The following is a 7834-nucleotide window of genomic DNA, read 5'->3' on the forward strand; positions in this document are numbered from 1 at the left end:
CCTGAGCACTGACTGAAGTTGAACTTCTGCCCTGGGCTATTTAGAGGGCGAAGAAATAAGATCCAGGGCTCCGGTGACAGAAAGGAGGCTTCTCATTTACCACAGTGGATCATGGCTGAGTGAAGAGAGGACAGTTCTGAAAGGTTTCTCATCTCCAAGCCACGTGCACGCATGTGCACCTCCGTGTGTACATTATAAATTTTATTAGCGAATTCCACTTCCTTTAGGACTACTTTCTTTCTTTTTTTTTTTTACTGGAATATATATTTTATTAACTCCTTTATCAGTGTGTTACTATTATTCACATAAAAGTACACTTAATTGGTTTGCTCATGAGCATCTAAAATCAATGAAAACAAGACTCTCGGGAATATTTTCTTGAATAATTTGTAGATTCATATAAATCCTCAGATTTAAATATTTATCCATATCTCTGTATCCATGCATGTTCACTTGTCTAACTAAAGTTAGATGGGTTTTCATTATTAAAGCTGCTGGCCTTTAGGTATAATGACACTAACCTCAGTGTCACCTTGACACATCTGGGAAAAGGAACTGTCGATTGAGGAGCTGCCTCCATCAGATTGGCCTGTAGGCATGTCTGTCAGGCTTTTACTTGATTGCTGCGAATAGACGGAGGAGAGGCTAGCTCACTCTTGGTGCTGCCACTCCTGGGCAGGTGGACTGGGCTGTTATAAGGGCTGGCCGTGGAGAAGTAGAAAGAGCCAGTAAGCCGTCACCCACCGGGGCTGTTGCTTCATTTCCTACCTCAGGTTCCTAACTGGAACTCCTGTCCTGATTTCCCTGAGTGATGAAGTGTAACATAGAAGCTGACATAAACCTCTTCCTCCTGAATTGCCTTCCATCCTGTTCTTTATCACAGCCAGAGAAAGAAAGAAAACTAAAACAGGTGTTTTTAGTTTTTATCGAAAGTAAATGAGATACTTTTTAACAGTAGCTGGTAATATCTTCAGCTTTATTCCAATCAGTGAACTCTGACTTCTCTTCATTAATAGTCATCATCGCATGAAGAAATTAGGCTCTAGTACTCAAAAACTTTTTCTTAAGACAATATATGACTTTTGAATTCTTTCATAATGTCCATTGACTTACCTAAAATATATTCAGTGGGCTACAATTAAATAACTTTTTTATTGGATATTTTCTTTATTTACATTTCAAATGTTATCCCCTTTCCTGGTTTCCCTACAACCCCCCAAAATCCCCTATCCCATCCTCCCTCCCCCTGCTTCTATGAGGGTGCTCCTCCACCCACTCCCTCCTCCCCTCCCTCGATTCCCCTACACTGGAGCATCTATAGAGTATTCATAGGACCAAGGACCTCTTCTCCCATTGAAGCCTGACAAGGCCAAGGACTTCTTTTTATACAAACTTTTGTTTTGTTTGTTTTTGTGTTTCTGAGACAGGGTTTCTCTGTATATCCCTGGTTGTCCTGGAACTCACTCTGTGGACCAGGCTGGTCTCCACAGAGATCTGCTTGTCTATGTCTCAAATGCTGGTATTAAAAGTGTGTGTCATCATTTCCAAGCTACACCAACTTTTTATGTACATTTAAAATGGAGTGGCAATTCTAGCCCAGTTTCCTCCCCTTGTCTTCTGTTACCTCTCCTCCCCGCCCCCAAATGAGAGCATTGCTGCCATCCTCAAGAATGCAAACATCTCTTTGACCTATTCTACAGTCGCTGCTCACTGGAATTTATTTATGATGCACTAAGCAAGTTCTTAGCAAGTTTTTAACCAAAGAGAAAAATGATTTACAGGAAATGGGCTGTATGTCAGTAAACCCCATGGGTTCAGAAGCATGCCAGGCAAAAAAGCCATGGCCTGTCACTGTCCTGAATTGTGTCCTTGGTGATGACGTGTATCAGCCGTTGCAGGAGAACCACGTGGAATTACTACCCCCTTCCCTCTCTGCAGGTTAAGCTGAAGAAGTGTTAATAAAGTAATCTGTATGAATGCCAAAGTCCTGTTTACAGTACTGTCCAGAGTTATGCAGGATGGCACTTTGGAAGCTAAAGAATATATAGGATCTCTCTGTGTTCTTACAAGTGCCTAAGGGTCTACAGTGAACGTACACGTCTGGAAGGAAGTGCGACAGAGAGGCCAGGTCCGGTTGCCAGCGGACTGCAGAGTTCTGGATGGCTGTGGAAGGGCATCACAAGTTTACAGGATCCACCTTTCTCGCAAAAGAAGAGAACACAGGAAAGTGCTATGTGAAAGTCCTTTTCCTTCTGGCCCAAAATGATGCTGTTAGAAGAACATCTTCTTTTACCAAGTCATAAATGCTTGAAGGCTCATCAACCAGATGCTGAAAGCAATACTAACAGTTGTTGACATTTATTGAGTGCTGCCACATGCCAGTCTCTTTGCATGAGTTGTCACAGCCGATGCTCTTGATGGTCCTTTGGACGGGTGCCGTGATGACGTTTGTTTTACACGAGAGCAAGGCATGAAGAGATTTAAGAAAACACTAGAAACAGCAGAGACTGTATTTGATGTGTTCAGGGACAAAAATCAGTGCCAAGATTGCATGCTCACCCTGTCCATGGCAAACTGCCCTGGAGCCTCTCTGTGTGTTTGTGGGTGTCAGGGTGCGCATGTGCATGTGAGTGGTGTGTGCAGGTACGCACTGGGGTGGGGGGAAGGTCGGTCAGAGGATAACCAACTGTGTCATTCCTTAAGCGCTGTACACCCCCTTCCTGAGGGTTTCTTACTGGAGGGACTCGTTCCCACCTGTCTCTTCCTCTGAGCCCTGGTATTGTAAGATGTGTTCCGGGAATCAAATTCCATTATGTTGTAAGACAAGCACTATACTTGATAGACAAGTTATCTCCCCAGCCTGAGCTTCTCCCCACCATACTATTATCTCTAGAAGGTTCTTGACCAACTTTTGACATACCACATTTGTTTATTGTGTACTTACTAAACGTCAGGCACCTTGCATGGGCTTTCACACTAATCCTTCCCAGTGAGTCTGGATGTATTGTATTTGTGGGCACTTTGGAGAGGTGTCACACAACCGTGTATGCGGGAACAGTGACAGTGTTCAGGTGAGCAGCTCTGACTTCTTGCTTCCTGCTCAAAAACCGGCAGCCTCAAAGCCATTGAATTTCTCTCTCCAGACTAGATGTTCCTGCCTCTGCCAGGCCAGCGTCTGGTAGTCTGGTGTGCACAAGCTCCATCTTGATCTTTCACTTTACAGGGAGCATCTTGAGGGCTGTCCTTGCTATGCTCAGGTACTGGGGACTCAGAGCAAGTACAATTCTATGTTTAAAAAGCCCTCACTAATGACATTTGGCTCGTAGAATCTGGAGGAAATAATCGGCACCTCTGACAGAGATGTCTTTCACCTTTGGTGTGACTTCTGAGCACCTGATACGGCATTGAGGACTTTAATGGCCATCTCTGGCCCTGCCTGGAAATAAGGGAACACAGTCTGCAATCAAAGCTGGTGGTAAGTAGTCAGGAGCCTCTTGCCAGGGCAACTTCTGGCTGGCTGATGGCTGGGGTGGTATTATGGATTCTTTCTGCTTTCTCTTTTCTGCTGGAGCTTTTCCCGGCAGCCGCTCCGTGTCCGGGTTTTGGGGGCACCTTGTGATTGCGGGTCAAGGAGCAGCCAGTAAATAAGCGGGGCGCAGCCAGCCAGCCTGGCTTCCCAGCCCAGCCTGGAGCTGCTAGATATTCTGTACGGCAAGCTAGAATTTGGCGCCACAACTGGAAGTGCGGCTTTTGTTCACAGCAAAAACAAGGTTTGACTGGCTCTGTTCCCGCGCTGCCCGCCCAGGCAGGCAGGAAGGAACCTCAGCAAGCGTCTGTCTGTGAGCTGCCTTTAGCACTGACCATGTCCCAGCCACCGCACTAGGATGTGCGTCCCAGCCACACCAGACACTGGCCAGAAGGAACGCAGAGTGCAACAGATGCTCAGGACAGCATTAGTGTGGGTGGAAAGCACATTGCTGCTGGCAACTAGGGCGTTTTCAACACTTGTCATCCAAGTAGGAAAAGTTGTTCCCATCCATGACTCAAAGGCCACCTTCCACCTGGACCAAGTTAGAACACGGATTTCTTTATTCCAGGAGGGAAATTCTGGCATTATTTAGTGTAAGAGTTCATCCAGCTTTGCAGACCCTAATTATGAATAGATTCACTGCTGTTGGCTTAATTTTTTTAGGGAAGAAAAAGAGCATTTATGTACTGTGCACATGTGAAACAACCTGCCAGAGCCTGTCCTCTGCTTTCCCATGCATCTTGGTAGCAAGTGCTGCACCTGCTGCGCCACCTCACAGGCCCTAGTTTAATTTTCCAATGCCAGGATGCATGGAACACATTTACACCCAGTCACACGCCACTTGGAGAAAAGTCATAGTTGAATTCCAAAGCCAGGTAGGTTAGAAGTGAGTCTCGTCACTTCAGAAAGGACTTTTGGAGTCTTGAAGTAACAGCAGCGGGGATGTCTCAAGTCTTGCAGTTAAAATTTAATTCTTTAAACTTTAATTCTTTTATATGTGCTCTCTCTCTCTCTCTCTCTCTCTCTCTCTCTCTCTCTCTCTCTCTCTGTGTGTGTGTGTGTGTGTGTGTGTGTGTGTGTGTAGAAGAGGGCAGCAGATCTCCCAGTCTTTGAGTAAGAGATGTTTGGGAGATGAAAATGGGTGCTGGAATTGAATCCAGGTCCCCTGGGAGAGCCGCCAGTGCTTTTAAACACTCATCTCTCCAACCCCATTTTAATTTAATTGTACATGTGTAAGTCTGTCAATGTCTCTGTGTGAATAGACATGTGAGTGGCTAAAGTGAGAGGCATTAGATTCCCCATGAGCTGGAGTTAAAGGGAATTTTGAACTGTGGAAGGTGGGTGATGGGAACCAAACCCCTGTCTTCTGCAAGAGCAGCCCATACCCTTAATGACTGCACCATCACTCCAGCTGGGATTTCCTTCCTGCAGTCTTGCTAGAGTAAAAACACTATTGAAGAAATAAGGAGACTGAAAAGATCGATTTTGAAAACTTAGCGTCAAATATTTCTGTTTTGAGCTTAATTACTCCTATCCTGAAAGTACATTTTCAGAAATGGGGGTTACTAGAAATAACTGAATTAAATATGGCCAGTATGACCAAGGAATTGAATTTAAAAAAAAAGAAAAAAGAAAAAGAAAAAGATAGCAGGTGGCAATGGTTCATGCCTTTGATACCCAGCACTGTGGGGGGCAGAGTCAGGGGGTCTCTGAGTTCGAGGCCAGCCTGGTCTACAGAGTGAGTTTCAGGGCATGCCCTGACTAAGAAACCCAGTCTTAAACAAACTAGATATATTTTTGCCTGTATGTATGCATGTATGTATGTATTATGTATGTGTGTGTATGTATGTATGTGTGTGTGTGTATAGCACATGCATGGCTGGTGCCAGAGAAGGTCAGTATGTATATGTATGTTTTGCCTGTATGTATGCATGTATGTATGTATTATGTATGTGTGTGTGTGTGTGTGTGTGTGTGTATAGCACATGCATGGCTGGTGCCAGAGAAGGTCAGTATGTATATGTATGTTTTGCCTGTATGTATGCATGTATGTATGTATTATGTATGTGTGTGTATGTATGTATGTGTATGTGTGTTTGTGCGCATATACATATATATGTGTGTGTATACCACATGCATGGCTGGTGCCAGAGAAGGTCAGAATACTCTTTCAGATCTGCTTAGAACTGGAATCTCAGACAGTTGGTAGTTCCTATGTAGGTGCTGGGAACCAAACTTTGCTCCTCTGCAAGAGCAGCAACTGCCTGCCCATAACTCTCAAGCCACTTCTCTAGCTCTAAAATTGATTTTTTAGCTTTGTATAATTTTGGTAGCCACCATATGGGTCAATGCAGCTTTAAAGAACTTTAAAGGGTGAATTTGCCCCCAAATCTGGAATAAAAAGTCACATAATGTGATATATCGGGCAGCATTCTGGTATTCATGCCCCTGATTGTAATCTCTTTGCTTTAAGCAAAGTGTGACCATAAGGACATGATAGTAGCAATGGAAGGGAACTCCTAAAACCAGGTTTCGAAGCACACGTCAGGTATGTGTGAGCATTCTGGTTGGCTGTGTCTCCATGGTGCCGAGGGAAGCTAGGAACCATGATACTGCCATCTACTCTTCGGTGAGAACCAACTGGAAAGTGACCTCAGCCACAAGCGCCCAGGAAAGACCCAGGACCTGCAGACAAATGACTGTCAAAGAATGAATGACTGCCACCAGCCACCATAGTGTGAAGGGTAGTGGACTCTCTACCAACCTGTGCCCTGAGGGAGCTGCAGTCCTGACTGGCACTTAACGGGAACCATGCCTGAGTTCTACGACCACAGCTCATTGGAGATGGCAGGTGTCTGCTACTGAAACCACTGGAGTTAGGAGTAGTTTGTTACACAGCAATTCATTTTAACATAGTCAAGTTCATCTGAAGTGCCTATGTACCAGCGGAGACAAGGGATAGATAGATTGAGAACAGCCCCATGTCCTAGTGACAAGCCTTAGCCCTCAGGGTCGGTTCAGGCGATCCTTAGGTCTTTGGAGATGCTCCCTCAAGAGGGAGTTTCTGGGCCAAGGCTTTCTAGCTTCCTGTGTTTAAAGGTGATATTTTTCCAAAACACACTTCTGCTATTTTTCATAGGGTGTAGCTATAGCTAGATGTGCTATTTCAACCTTGCTTCTGCTATTTTGTGATACCAATGAAAAATGCACTTAACCCCCCTACAGACAAAGCTGCAAACATTGAGATCAAATGCAATGAAGTACCCTCTTGTAGGAATAGTCCATTGTGGACATTGCCCTATGGTAGTGATGTCTCTGACATCTCTAGTCTGCGGCTGCTTTGCTTGCATTGCCCTAGGAGCTGCTTTTGTTGTGGCTTTCCAGAAAGAAGAAAGAGTGGAGGTTCAGGGTGCACGTGGAGATGATTCGGTTATTTCTGTCTCTGTTCTCTAGCCACGGTGTAATAATTTATTCTACTGGTCAATCATTCTGGAAAAGCATCTGCAGACATGAGGAAGAGGAAGGTGACACAGCCTGGAGGTCAGAGGAGTATTGGTCTCAACACAGTATCTTTTCTGTGGTTTCTTAACTCAGAGAAGCCTGCTTATGCCTTGCTAAGCCCAGGATCTCGAAGATGAGACTCTTATGTCTTATGTGCCGTTGATGCTGATGATAGAGGGGACTGACTGTGCTTGATGCTGATGATAGAGGGGACTGACAAACTGTTCTGTGGGTTTGAGGTGGGAACTCTCTAAAGTCCTCAGAATTTTCTTGTCCTGTGTGTTTCTATAATTCAAAAGGAAGTTAACCAAAGCAAACATATTCAAAGAGCTATCGCAGTCTTGGGAATGATCGACAGGAAACACCTGCACGTTTAGAAGAGACTTCTGAGCTCCAGGGTGGGGCCGAGTACAGTTCTGGGTGCTGAGATGTCCCTATGGTAGTCCCTAAAGAGGCCTGTTGGGTGTAGAGCATCTGAGACCAACTCTCTCTGGCTACTGGGTCCCTCCACCACTCTCAGAATTTACAGAGATAGGAAAGGGTGAGAGGTGGGGGTATTGATTGATTGGAGCTGTGTAAGTATTACCCCTGCTTCTTTTCCTTGGACAGCTTCTATTCAGCTCCCCTCAGCTTAACCTGTGAGCTTATTTCCACCCAACAGGGCTAGGATGGTTCATTGAACCAGGCGTACCCTGCCTCTCTCCATTCCGTATCTTGCACACTCCATTGCAACATTCTACCAATAACAAAATGCACCCATAAACTCCAGAATCCAGTTTGTGGTTATATTCTTGCTTTCTGTGT

This window comes from Mus musculus, chromosome 3 (assembly GCF_000001635.26).
Source record: "Mus musculus strain C57BL/6J chromosome 3, GRCm38.p6 C57BL/6J".
Lineage (NCBI taxonomy): Eukaryota > Metazoa > Chordata > Mammalia > Rodentia > Muridae > Mus > Mus musculus.